We start from the raw sequence: 14,652 nt of genomic DNA on the forward strand, positions 1-14,652 counted from the left end.
ATCATTTCACTAGCAAAGTTGAGAGTATCTCACAAACCTCTTGATTCCCACCCCATTCCCTTAGGTCCCTATTATCCTGCTCCCTGAAGTCTTATTAATTCCACAATGTTAGGACAAAAGGTTTTTAATGAGTAAGCCATGTAAAATTGTCAGTCATTGATTGGTTAGTGTGTAAAGCAAGAAACCCACAGTCACTTGTAACATAATTTAAAAGTTCTGTTTCCTCTAAATCAGAGGCTCTTGAAATATTTCGAGAATGTCGCCTGCAAATGATAAAAATGCCTACATAATATATTTTGTAAGTTTCCCTGTAAAAACTGCTTTAGTGCATTCTAACTCTCAAAAATACGGTGATACAAGACTGTAATACCAGACTTTGAAAGGCAATAGCAGGAGGATCAATTCAAGGCCATTATAAGCTACATAGTTTGAGTACAGCCTATGCTAGACTCACTTTGAGAAGGACTGTCTCAAAGGTCTAAAACATATATGCATTCACATTATAACCACACACAGTTAGTAAAAGGTCTTTATTAAAATAAAATTTCCAGGATATTCCTGGGAAGCACACATACATGATTCTCAAAACTTAAGAGACTGAGGCAGGCAAGTCTCTGACTCAAAAAAACCTAGAATACTCATAATATGCTCATTATAGTACCCACATCTTTTATGAGAATATGAAACCTTGGTAAAAAGAACTGTGCAGACTTGATCAAGAAGGTGACACTTCTTAGATTTGTTTAGAGGCAAATGAAGACAAACAGCTTTTACACAGTGAGAGTGTCTTGACAGGAACAGAATTATCTATGGGGTTTGTAGAGGTCATGTAATATAAGGCCAAGAAATCCAGTGAGCCACCTGAGAAAAACCCCTCAAGGGTTGTGGCATTATTCACTAATTCAACACCAGCCCTCCAGATGACAGTTCAACAAGCAGATAGGAGCTTCTATGGTGTAAGTGATATAGTAGAACAGTTAGATTCTAATTTAACAGTGACTGTGAGCCAAGAGGAAGCATAAAGAATATAGGGAGTTATTTAACCTCTTCTAAGGTCTCAAGGGGTTTCCAACAATATTTCAGTGGAGATTTGAAAGTGCAAGAAGACACCATGTAGGAGGAGGGAGCAGTGCTTTCAGGAGGAGAGGAATTACATCTTCAGATGTCTACTAGATGGAGAATCTAGTAATGCTGTGTGGTCAGAAAAAACAAAAAACAAAAAAACACCTGCTACTCTTTCAGAGGACTGACTTTAGTTTCTAACACTCGCTGCCTTTAATTTCAGCTCCAGAGGATCTAACACCTATTTCTGGCCTCGAACTGCATCTCCACACAAGTACACACACACACACACACTCACACACACACACACACACACACAAATAAATAAATAACAATTCTCTTTTTTAAAATCCAAAGAGACAAAACCTCATATACCAGTTGTTTAAATGATTATTTTCATTTCATTTTATTTTATTTTATGTGTATGGGTGTGCACCAGTGCATGCCTAGTGCCTGTGAAGCCAGAGGCTGTGTTAGATCCCTTGGAACTAGAACTATGGAGGGCTATGAGCTGCCTTGTGGGTGTCAGGAATTGAACCTAGTTCCTCTGGAAGAGCAGTGCTCTTCACTGCTGAGCCAACCCTCCAGCTCTCTATATTGGCGGATTAAGCAAAAATGTGTTGTTTCGCTTTGGTTTTGAGTCAAGGTCTCATTATATCCACCCCTGGTCTAGAACCCACTGTGTAAGCCAAGGTGGCTTTGAACTCATTGTGATGCTCCTGCTTCAATTTCTTGAATGCTGAGACTGGTGTGCACCACTTCATCCTGCTAGGAAACTGCTTTCTTATATAAAGATCCAGGTAGGCAGTCAAGACTGGTGTGGTATTTTAAAATTACACACCAGCCTGGCTGTATCCATATTGTGTTGTGCACCTCATAGGTACTTTTCATGTAGTGACCCAGTTTGTTCCTTCCGTCACTTTCGTCTTTCCAACAAGTAGAGAAGAGGAAAGGAAGGCCATGACCTTACCATTCTCCTCAGTAGCGCTTACCTCCCACAGACTCAGACTTAGTCAGTCCAGTGGCTGCACTTAGCCGTAAGAAAATCTGGGAGAGCGCTTCATTCCATGGCCTTATAGTTAGCTAAATTTGAGATTTAATTACTGAGGAAGAGAGTAAATGAGACTAGTTGGCTAGGTCATAAATTCGGGAGAATAGATGAGGCCGAAGGAGAGGGGCCAAGAATTTGAGTCCAGTAGCCTAGCAAGGAGTTTGGAAATTGGAGTTTTACTATTGTTTTTGTTGTTTTGAGAAAGGGCCTCTCTGTAGTCCTGGCTGTCCTGGAACTTGATGTGTAGACCTCGCTGACCTTTAACTCACAAAGATCTGACTACCTCTGCCTCCCAAGTATTGGGATCAAAGGTTTGTCCTACCACATGGGGCTGGTTATATCCTCTTAAGAAAGTTATAATCATATCGCATATATGACAGAAATTAACATTACAGAATTCTCAGCCCAACACCAAGAACTGATAATTTATAAGATAATTGGATGTTACTATTTTGTTTGTGTAAAAATCCCTGTAAGAATCTAGAGCTGTGTCACAGGCTGAGTATGTGTGCTCTGAGCTCCCAAAGGGTATGCTTAAAAGTCAGTTTCATAATCCTACCATTCTTTTATCTCACTCTTTATAACATTTTCAAATAGGTGGCACCTGATGACTGACCAGTCAACTCTGTGAGGCTGGGAGGCAAATGGGTGACAACAGCCACCAAACTGAGTCAGAAAGTAAGGACCAAACTAAGAATTCAGTATGGCTCAGTGACTCACATAAGATAAATTCATTTTGGAGCTGGCCATGGTGGTAGTTCATACCTGCAATACCTGCACTTGGGGAACTGAAACAGGTAGTTTACTGCGATTTTGAGGCCAGCCTGGGTTAGAGTGAAATCCTACCTTGAAAGCTTGTTTGGAGATTCGTGCATGAGTTTTCAGTCACTCCTATACTCTTACCTGAAGAACAGTCCTCCTCTATTGGAGAAAATGGTACTATTGACCAAGTGCACAGCTTCAAGAGGGACACACATAAGGCCAGCCAGTTCAACTGAGTCAACCCTAGTCATCAGTAGGGTAACAGATGTCATAGCCAAGTCATTATCCAAATCAAACCCCCCTGTCTCAAAAGGGGGGGTATTAAAATGAGTTTCAGCACTAACTCTCAAGTGTGGGTCTTCTCACTCAGAGTCATTCATTTCCCTTTCCCCATAAGGATCTGGTTCTTTGATTTTTCAGTCTCAAGGATAAGGAATAAGGTCCTTAAGTGTCCTATCAGTCTATAGGAGGACAGTCTGTTGTAATTCCAGGAGGATTTAAAAAAACACAAAGCATTTTTCTTGAAGTCTATATACCATTTTCAGATTTGAGAGGGAGTAGTTGTGATTTGGGTTGATAACCAAGATCTGGTGACCCCTTTCCCTGGCTAATTGATAACCAAGGTCTGGTGACCCCTCTCCCTGGCTAATTGAAGAAAGCAGTTCTATCACAAAGTGAAATCAGAGCCAAAGCTTAAAAACAGGGTGGTGACAGTTTCATGGTGGTTATCCTTGTATCCTGTCTATAAGTGAGGCATAATTATATTAGAGAAAGTTAATATTAGCCATGTGTTTGATCCTGTGCTTTCAAAACAACCTTGGTTTTATACTTGAAGTATATGCTTGTGTATACTTAGGTATTTAATTCTGTGTTTTACACCAGCATTTTGAAAATGTATTGGACATTTAATATGTTTAAAGGATTTATAAAATAATAATAAAATGTCTTTTAGTAGCAATTAAGATGACAAGCTATTTTCCTTTATTTCTCTTTACCAGCACAGGTTGTCATGGCTGTGCATGGTTCATCCTTATAATGTAGCACTCTCCAAGTTCAGCTCACCTGTTCCTTGGCCTCTAATCTGCATTGCTGTTCATGCCCACCCACCTGTCTAACTTCATTCCAGTGACCTTAGTGCTTTTAGGTGATGCCATAAAGATGTCCTTAGAGTTGGCCCACAGACCAAAGTCTTCTAGATTATCAGCTAATAATTCAACACACCTTTTTTCATACTGGGTGTGGTCCAGGCAAAAAAACCTCTTGGGTTTGTTTGAAAGAAGTATCTAATAGATGCCTATGTAGAAAAGAGAGGGGAAGGGAGGGAGGGAGAGATAGAAAGAGACATGAAATTCTTATTTGACATCAGAGATTAGAAGTTTTTGCTCTTAACATAAGCATACTTCTAGAAAGTCATGTAGGTTTTAGGGCAGGACAAAGTGCTCAATATAATATGCTGATAGCAGATAGCAGATGACTTGTTTGTTGTTTGTTTGATTGGTTGTTTTTTTTTGTTTTTGTTATTTTATTTTTTCGAGACAGGGTTTCTCTGTATAGCCCTGGCTGTCCTGGAACTCACTTTGTAGACCAAGCTGGCCTCGAACTCAGAAATCCACCTGCCTCTGCCTTCCCTAAGTGCTTCCCTTAGTGCAAGGATTAAAGGCTTGTGCCAACATCTGTAACAGATGACCTTGAGGTGAGAATTTAAGATGACTAGATCTCTTTTTTTTTTTTTCTTTAGTTTTTCGAGACAGGGTTTCTCTGTATAGCCCTGGCTGTACTGGAGCTCACTTTGTAGACCAGGCTGGCCTCGAACTCAGAAATCCGCCTGCCTCTGCCTCCCGAGTGCCGGGATTAAAGGCGTGCGCCACCACGCCCGGCTTAGATCTCATTTTTATTAATTTGTCATGTTGTGAAACTGAGTGAGGGGCCAGTCTGGCTTTGTTTCTTTGTTTTTGAGATGGTCTGAAGCCTATATCAAACTCAAAACAATCCTCCTGCCTAAGTAACTTGAGTGCTAGTTACCATGCCTGCCTTTGGAAGGGTTGTTTTGATTCATCTCTGTTCATGGTTCTGGCACAAAGCTATTGCCTGGTAACTGGCCCTGGTGTGCTTGAGAAAGCCGAGTAAGACAGTCTTCACACAGCAACTTTGTTTTTCATACTTGGCCTGTGGCCTTTCATTAACCAGCTATTTGTTGGTATTGGAAGAAGCAGTTAAATATGTGAAAACTGAAAACAGTCACGGTTGTGTTAGGAAGAATCTGGAGAAAAGTTGTCATGCACACTTTGGTATGATCATGGCAGAGCATTGGTTGACTGTCTTAGAACGGCTCTGAGCATGAGAACTATGTGGGAGGAATCACATACATGCACTTATCCACCCTTACACCAGATGTGTATATGCACCATAAAATTGTAGCCAGCTGCAAACATTGTAACCCCCTACTGCCCAGGAACTAGATGTATACTCTTCTGAACAGGTTGGAGCCCACAGACCAGCCTGTCTCCCTTCCTGACTTCCTTTTCCCACTGCCATAAGCCAGTGGTTCTCAACCTGTTCTTTGACAAACCTCTATCTCCAAAAATATTTACATTATGATTCATAAAAGTAGCAAAATTATAGATGTGAAATAGCAACAAAAATAATTTTATGGTTGGGGATCACCACAACATGAACTGTATTAAAGGGTTGCAACATTAGGAAGGCACTGTACTCCTAGCTTGGGGAGACAGCTGCTTTGTCCTGTGCTAGCCTAGCTCTTCCAGGTTTCCTGTCTTGGCACCATCTTCTGGTTAGCTCCAAGCCTTCCAGAAGTAGGATTCACATGCTCTGTTCCAAGCCCTGCACTTTCAAGTCCACAGAGCAACACTGAAGAGTAGTATGAAATTTGAGAATGTGTCACTAAACCCAAGACATGAGAGGTGAAAGGAATTTGCCTGGCAGAGGAAGAAAGAGATATTCCAGTATGGCACAGCATGCGCAAGTCTATTGAGTGGAGAGAGCTTTGACACACGGGCATTGAGAGGAAGGAGGAGCTTGCTCTCAGTACAGTCTCTCTGTCCATCTGTTAATGCTGCTGGAACAGGACTGTGCTTTATGCGATAGCACTTTCTACTTTCTTCTTTAGGCTGAGCAGGAACTGAGCTTGGAGCCTGCCAGCTTCTAGGCAAAGCCAAGGGTCACTGTTCTCAAGGCAGGTGGTTTTTATTTTATTCTAGTTAATTAAACTTGTGAGACAGACCCTCTGGGTAGCTCTGGGTAGCCTGAAATGCAGTAGATTGACCACGCCAGCCTCTAAATTTATGAGGTCTGCCTTCTGCTTCCCAAGTGCTGGGATTAAAGATGTATGCCACCATGCCTGTTATCTTGCCAGGTGATCTTTATCACCTCACTTGACCACTCTGACTCAACTTCCTCACTGGTTAAAGAAACAGAATAATGGTATCTGCCTTATGTGATTGAGTTTTTCCTGTAAAGTGCCTGGAAGAAGAGTACCCGGAGTGCTAAATGCTCAGGGAGGTAATGTGTTATGTTATTTTTCATGTGGGTGGTTTTTTCCAGCAGCTGTGCAATAGCAAGAAATGTGAGACTCCTACAGATGTGCAAACTGAGTCCTAGAGTGGGTAGCTAACCTGCCCAGTCAACCACTGGCAGACCTGAGACTCGACCCAGACTTTTAAATGCCCTACAGAGGTTATCTGCGGAGGATGACATGGAAGAAGAGAAGAGAGGTTGCACTGAGTCAGCTCAGATTCCTTTGTGTGCCTTGTGCCTGCTAGACAGGATGCAGCCTTTACATTTAAGTCAGTGCAGTGCTGTCTGCTGGTCTAAAGCCACAGCTGTGGTCTCTGATTATTTCAACATCAGTTTGTATGATGTAGTGTTTGTTGTTGTTTGGTTTGCAGTACTGGAGCTTAAACTAAGGACATGCTAGGCAAGCACTGTACCACTGTATCTCTAGCCTTGCAATATCAGTTAAGGAGTTCAAACAAGAATGGATAAGGTTAAACATGCAAATCAGGTTTCCCTTCTTAGTCTGCTTCTGTTATAGCTTTTGTTGTTATTGTTTTGTTTGTTTGCTTGAGACCAGGTCTTACTATGTAGCCTAGCTAGCCTTGAATTTATAATCCTACTGACTCAGCCTTCAGGGTGTAGGGATTATAGGCATGTGACACCACACATGGCTTTGATCCTGCCGTACTTATGATCTCTTGATTCTACTTCTTGTCTCCTACATGAAGCCATCAGAGTGTCCTGCCCTTGCATACTATACTGTGAATGGTTACCTTGTGAATGCAAGCGCATAGTAGGAATGTTAGAAAAGAGGCCTCAGGGGACCAGGGAGATAGTTTAATTGGTAAAGTACTTGCCATACATGAATGAGAGCCATGAGTTCAATTCTCAGGAAAAATTAATAATAATTCAGGGCTGGAGAGATTGCTTAGTGTTTAAGAGTGTTTACTGCTCTTGTAGAGAACCTGGATTCAGTTCCCAGAATACTTGGCAGCTCACTGCTATGCATAACTCTCATTCCATGGTATCTGGTACCCTCTTCTAGCCTCTCTCAGGCACCAGACATACACAGTGCACTTACATACATGCAAGCAAAAGCCTCATGCACATAAAATAAATCATAAAAAGACAATTCAAGAGGATTTCCCAGGATTTAATCTCAGTACTTGAGAGGTAGAGGCAGGTGGATCTCTATAAGTCTGAGGCTAGCTTGGTCTATATAGTTTCAGGACAGCAAGGGCTATATAATGAGGCAGTGGTCTCAAAACAAACAAACAAGCAAACAGACAGGCTTGAGTCAGGAAGAGAAGGTATGGCAAGCCAGATTGCCATCTTTGTGGAGATGAGTTTTGGCCTCATTTATTCATTAGAGATGCAAAGGGTAGATGTAAGAAGTCCTGAATGAGTCAAGTCCTGGGTGAATGTATGCTATTGACATAGTCATGTCAAGGATCTCAGCCTTAGAACCATGGGAAAATGGCAGGGTCCCCCCAGCCCCTGTAAGGCTCAGAGGGATGGCAAAGCCTTCCTCTGACCTATGTGTGGATGCTGATAGCGTATGTGTAGAAAATATGCACCAGAGCTGCCCCTCCCCCCATTGTTAAAGGCCTGAAGACTGCTCCCCTACAAAGACTGCTCCTACTGAGATGATCTAAACCTGTCATCTTGATCCAGCTCTATACCATAAACCCTGCCTTTTGCTTATCTGTAAGTAGTAACCCTACTTCCTTGTTCAGCTTTGTACAATACTTCCATTGAGACCTTCTGTTGCTGCAGTGGAGCACATCTGTTGGAGACATCAGAGAGCCCAGTCCACCCGATCCTGTGGCAGGGTAGGGAGTGGGGAAAGGACGCACACGTATGTGCCTCTGTATGTCTATGTTTCTTTTCCTAATTCCCTCACTACCCCCAGTTAGGCCATTCCTGTGGCCTTGCAAGGATGCAGCAGGTGGGACTTGCCATATTTTGGAATATGGACTAGAATATTGAGTTTTGGGGACTTCTTTCCAAGACAATGTTTGGGCAAGGCAATTGTCCCTTCAGTATATTAGAAATCTACACATAGTCTAATCTGTTTGTTTAAAAGAGAAGCAGAAGCCAGGCATGGTGCGCACGCCTTTAATCCCAGCACTTGGGAGGCAGAGGCAGGCAGCTCTCTGAGTTCAAGGCCAGCCTGGTCTACAAAGTGAGTTCCAGGACAGCCAGGGCTATACAGAGAAACCCTGTCTCGAAAAAAAAAAACAAACAAAAACACAAAAGAGAAGCAGAATAGAATGGAATAGAGAAATCTCATAATACATCTATCTGATGAAAGAAGACATTATATTATTTCATGAAATGTCTAGATCAAATATATGTATTCCTAGTCTCTTAGAATAATTAAATGTTTCTGTTTGGTCGATCAGCAAATAAAACTTGATAAATGATACTATGAGTTTCACTGGCAAACTACAGGGATATCAAAGGGGACAACCAGAATGGGAATGAGACTAAGGCCATCCCAAATAGAGAACTAGCTGAATGGAGGGAGACATGGGATTTAGAAGACCTGATCCCTGTTCCCTCGGATTTCCAGGGAGACAAAAGGAGCAGGTGTGTTCTGAATAGTCTCCCCAAGGGGTAACTTATGCCAGGAAATTTCTATTCACTGTAGAAAAGAGAGTGACTCAGAGGACAGTATAGAAAAGAGACATCTTTAGAGATGCTGGAGAAGGGTTCTGATGTCATGTGTCATATGCCTCCTCTTTCCCATCCTGGGGATTGAACCTCACACCTAATACAAGGCAAGTGCTCTTCCGGAACTACAAACCCCAGGCACATGCCTTAAAAGCTTTGTGTTCAATTTGAGAGTTCCTGTGGACCTAGGATGGCCAGCCCTCTCTGACCTTAATAACTCGGTAGTGGCCTCATGTGCCCTTACAATAATACTTCAGCTTCTCAGCAGCTCTCATTTGTTTATTCTGACCTTTGTCTATCTCTTCATTTACTGCCACTTTCCTCCCCCATCACACCAGGCAGGTTGCCATACAATCTGCTGTGCACTCTTTCTGTACCCACATTCTGTCTCTTCTATCTGGGACAGCCTGCATGTATTTCTCTCTGGGATAGCTTGCATGTATTTATAGGCTTTCCAACTTCCCAGTTATGCATTAAAGCTCATACTAGAGTTACTTTCCTTTAATGCCCACTCCCCTCCTGGGTTTCTAATCCCTGCAGTGTTGGTTGGCTCATGGTATAGTGGTTGGTAGTGAGGGGATCCAGAATCACATAGACCAGAATTCAAATCTCAGCCATTACTTACCAATACTAATTATGTGGCCTTGAACAAAATACTGTCTTTGTTTCTCATTACTGAGAAGATAGCCAAGCCTGTAGGGTTACTGTGGCAAGATGAATAGGTTGGTGTGAAGTGCTCAGAACTCTTCCTGGTGTGTAGCAAAGGCTCTGTATATATGAGCTATTATAGCAGTTAATGCTGTCACTTTTCTCGGTTAACGGTCACATCTATGACATTGCTGGTATTAGTTTGTAAATATGTCTTTTAGGCTATGAAGGGTTTGGAGGTCAAGTCCCAGCCTGTTCCTCTTTATATGCACAGCTCCAAGCACAGGATCAGTATGTGTATAATGGCTGCTTATGATACAGCACTGAATGAGTATGTGCAGATCAGATGATACAGTCCTATATGGCATGGCGGACGCTAAGGAATGTGAACAGTTTTTTAAAGAACAACTTCTGGGTGTTAGGAAATTAAGTATTAATTTGAAGATGCTGTTAACAAAGCTGTTGTGATTTTTTTCTCAGCCCAAATGTCTTTATGTTTTGCATAAATTTTTTTATTGTATTCGTTAACCATTGACAGATGAATAGAATTGCTAAAAATAACAAGTGTCACTATTTCTAGTTTTGCTTGGGTTGGTCTTTTACTGGCGCTGTGTGGTAGGAATTATGTGTGAAGTGGTGGTTGTGCAACAGTGGGTGCCAGCAGCACCCAAAGTGTAAGCACTGGTGGGAATGGGACTCAGCTACTACTTTAGGGTTTAGAGTGTAAGGCTAACTTGCAAGGCTGATAGCCTTAGCCTGGGCAGCACGACAGGGATGGAGGACAGGAATGGAGCTAAGAGACATTTAAGCATCTGGCCTGAAGACTGCAAGGAACCCCAGGGCTTTCTTGATGAAAGGAGGGAGAATGGAGTTGATTCATTGGCTGATGAGTGACTGTGGATAAGTTTCCTGGCCTCTCTGTAGGGCTCTAGAGTGAGTAATGATAAGAGTACGATTACTGTTATGAGAATTAATAATATACATATAAAATCTTTTCACAATGCCTTGATTTAGCAAGTCCTCAACCATTACTTAAGTTTCCCAACCCATATATTATTCCCAGCTGAATGTGTTATTGCTATGATAACCGTGGACCTTGGACCTTTGACTCATACGAGTATCATTTTCTTAGTATGCCATAATATCAGAAAGCTAGAAAGCAGCTTGCTGGTGGTGGCACACACTTTTAACTCCAGAAATCAGGATCTACAGAGCGAGTTCCAGGACTCTCAGGGATACACACACACACACACACACACACACACACACACACATATTTGGGATAGGCTTTGTAAAGTGACCAATGGAATGCAGGGCCTCATGCAAGCATTCTCATGCTGAGAAAATGAGTTATACCTCCAGCCCTCAAAGTTTCTCAGTTTTTAAATGTTCTCCTTTATTTTCACAAAGGCACTGTATGTGGATTACACAAGACTGGAAATGCAGATAAGTGAAATTTGGAAATTATAAAATCTATTACTACTATTAACATATAAATTTTTTCTGGTCTTTTAAACACATATATATAAGTATTTGCTTACTAATATGGAAAACACACAGATACCTTTTCTTCAAACAATTTTTTTGTAATCTACTTTATTTAAATACGTTTTTATTTCATTTTTTACGTGTGCATGTGGGAGGTACTGGCGTTTATGTGGAGGTGAGTAGACAGCTTGTGAGACTTGGTTCCTTCCTTCTATGATATGGGACCTAGAGACTGAACTCAGCTCATCAGAATTGGCAGCAAATACCTTCATCTCCTGAGCCATCTTGCCACTTAATTTTTTTTTTTTTAGTTAATAATCTTCAGCTTTCCATATCTATTTAATTATATACCCATTTCATATTCAAATTTATTTAATTGTTCAAACCATCTCATTAATAGTTGGTGTCTCCAGTTTGTGTATAAAATATTACCCAAACAAGAGGAAACATTACATTGCTTTTTAAAAGGGGTCTGCATATCCTTTTCTACGTGGTTTGGAGATTTTCATTTGTTATCAGGATTTTATGTACGAACCTGTTTGTTAAACTTTCAAAAGATATATTTTATATGGCATGAAAACAGAATTCGGGGACTGTTTGGAAGGAGAGAGGGAACAGTGAAGGGGGTGTGGAGGGATGAATATGAGCAAAGTATTGAGAATATACATGAAACCCATGACTTCATTATGCTGACTAAGAAGCTAATACAAGAATAAAAACATACCTTAAAAGTAGTTCTTTCTCATCTTGACCATATCCAAATTAAAACACATATGCATGTATCAGACAAAATTTTAAAGTTGATGTCCTGACTGGATTTTTAAAAGGGTCTTCAAAACAGGTTGCAGTCATGCAAGCCTTTAATCCCAGCATTCATCTGATGAATCTCTGAATATGAAGCCAGCCTGCTCTACATAGAGAGTTCCAGGCTAGCCAGGGCTACATAGTATGACTCTGTCTTTTTTTTTTGGGGGGGGGGCAGGTTTCGAGACAGGGTTTCTCTGTGTGGCCCTGGCTGTCCTGGAACTCACTTTGTAGACCAAGCTGGCCTGGAACTCAGAAATCCGCCTGCCTCTGCCTCCCAAGTGCTGGGATTAAAGACGTGCGCCACCACCGCCTGGCTGATTCTGTCTTAAAAGAGAAAAAAAGATTGTGGGGGTCAGGTTTGAAGTGCTGGGAAGAGGGCTTGTGGGTAGAAATGTTTGCTGCTGACGCCTGACAACCTGAGTCTGAGCCAAAGACCTGTGCTAAGAGAAAACCAACTCCTTAAACTGGCCTCTGACCTCCATATGTGACTTGGCACATGCACATCTGAACAAACTGTACATACACATAATATATTTTCTTAAAAATTAAAAAGTTACTCATCCATTCCATACTTAAATAGGTACTTTCACTTTTTGTCTTTAGTTGGGAGTGGTGCCGCACATCTTTCATCCCATCATTCAGGAGGCAGAGGCCAGTAATCTACATAGTGAATTACAGGCCAACCGAGACTATATAGTGAGACCCTATCGCCCCCCCCCCAAAAAATTGAAAGGGCTATTTTTATTAGTTATACATGTGCAGAGTATAGAGCCCACCAGAATTAAAACCAGCGCCCCGTTCTCCTTCCCTAAAACGTTCTACTTCCCCCGAACAGTTGTTTTTCAACAATTTGGCTATTTCTTGGGTATTCATCGTGGTATTATCAACCAAGTAACATGCTTATATAATATCTCTGAAATTTTAAAAGCTATGTACTTAGCCTGGTCTACAAAGTGAGTTCCAGGACAGCCAGAGCTATACAGAGAAACCCTGTCTCGAAAAACCAAAAAAAAGAAAAATTTTACTTTATGTGTATTATATGTGTGAGTATATGTCCGTGCACTATGTGTGTACAAGAGCCCAAGAAAGTCAGAAGAAGTACTGGAATGCCTGAAACTGGGGTTAGAGATAGTTATGAATCAGCATGTGGGGGCTGCCAATCAAACCTGGATCCTCTAGAAGAGCAGGCATGCTTAACCAATGAAGCATCGCTCCAGGCCCACTTCTTTAAGGTTTTCAGTAATGGTTTTACCCATCACAAACGAGATGAACCTTTTCTCTTCCTGACCACACCTGCTCACCTGCTGTTCTCTTAGGTTGGTATTAGGTTTGTTTAAATCACTATTTGATGTTTTCATATCAAAGATTAGGTAAGTTGTTTTTCCTGTAGCTGATTTCTATAGTATCCCACTATGACTTCCCATTGCTGAAAAATCATTTTAGTTTCTTTGGAATTAATAATTGAATTGGTACTTAAAAGAAAAAACAAAAAACAAAAAAGACTTGCTGTGTGAGGGATCAAACCCTGGCCTTCCACATCAATCAAACCTTCAGCCTTCTACAAAAGCACTGTGTCATTGTGCCCCAGATGCAGCCTCTGGGACTTTTGTTGTCTTTGTTTTTAAGGTCTTTTATCATTAGTTAAGCTATAGATTCTCTGTAACTTGTCAAAAAGTCATCAAACAAAAATGGCCAACATATTCTGACACATGGCACATGGATATTCTATCAGCAGCTTCTTTTATTTTTAAGAAAAGGTCTAACTATGAAGCTTTGGCTGGCCTGAAACTTATTGTGTATTCCATCCAGGCTGGCCTCAAACTTAGAAAATCTCTGCTTCCCAAGTGCTGGGACTAAAAGCATTTTTCACCATACCTAGCCTACCTTCTTAAATTTTTAAAACATTTATTTATGTGCTTTTTTGTGGCTATATATCATGCATGTGAAGCAGCCTTCACAGGCTAGAAAAGGGTGTTGGATCCCCTGGATCTGGAGTTACTAATGCTTGGGGGCCATCTAGGTGGATACTGGGAACCAAACTCAGATCCTCTGGAAGAGCACTGAGCCACGTCTCCAGCCCAGCTTTCTTGATGTCTAAAAGATTAGTTAATTATTTTTAGACAGAATCTTAACCATGTAACTCATGTAACTGTGGCTGGCTTTGAACTCTTCTGCCTCCACTCCCTGCTCACTTTGTAGTCGTCTCCTCCTCCTCCTCTTCCTCCTTCTCCTCCTTTTTCTTTTTTGGTTTTTCGAGACAGGGTTTCTCTGTTGTAGCCCTGGCTGTCCTGGAACTCACTCTGTAGACCAGGCTGGCCTCGAACTCAGAAATCCGCCTGCCTCTGCCTCCCAAATGCTGGGATTAAAGGCGTGAGCCACCACTCCCCAGCTTCACTTTGTCTTCTTAAAGGAATAGTCTCCCTGAGCCTTCTGATCTGCTGTAAGATGGGTTTGTTTTCTTCCAAACTGCTATGCTGGTGCCTCAGACTCCACATCCTGAGGCGCTTTCTGAAAAGGGAACTTTTTCTTTTTTTTTTCTTTTCTTTTTGAGCTGTGTATGTATAAGAATATCTTTATTCTGCTCTCACAGAGTGTTGATTTCTGGGTTAGAAAGGCCCCTCCAAAGGATGCCAGAGCTACCTTTC

At 41.5% G+C, this 14,652-nt stretch overlaps 1 protein-coding gene across 3 annotated transcripts in view; it reads left to right on the forward strand.

Moving 5' to 3' along the window:
• Positions 1-14,652, forward strand: part of Zzef1 (zinc finger, ZZ-type with EF hand domain 1) — a 130,971-nt gene that overhangs the window by 1,239 nt on the left and 115,080 nt on the right. The gene's annotated exons all lie outside the window — the stretch shown is intronic.

This window comes from Mus musculus, chromosome 11 (genome assembly GCF_000001635.26).
Source record: "Mus musculus strain C57BL/6J chromosome 11, GRCm38.p6 C57BL/6J".
In the NCBI taxonomy this organism is placed as follows: domain Eukaryota; kingdom Metazoa; phylum Chordata; class Mammalia; order Rodentia; family Muridae; genus Mus; species Mus musculus.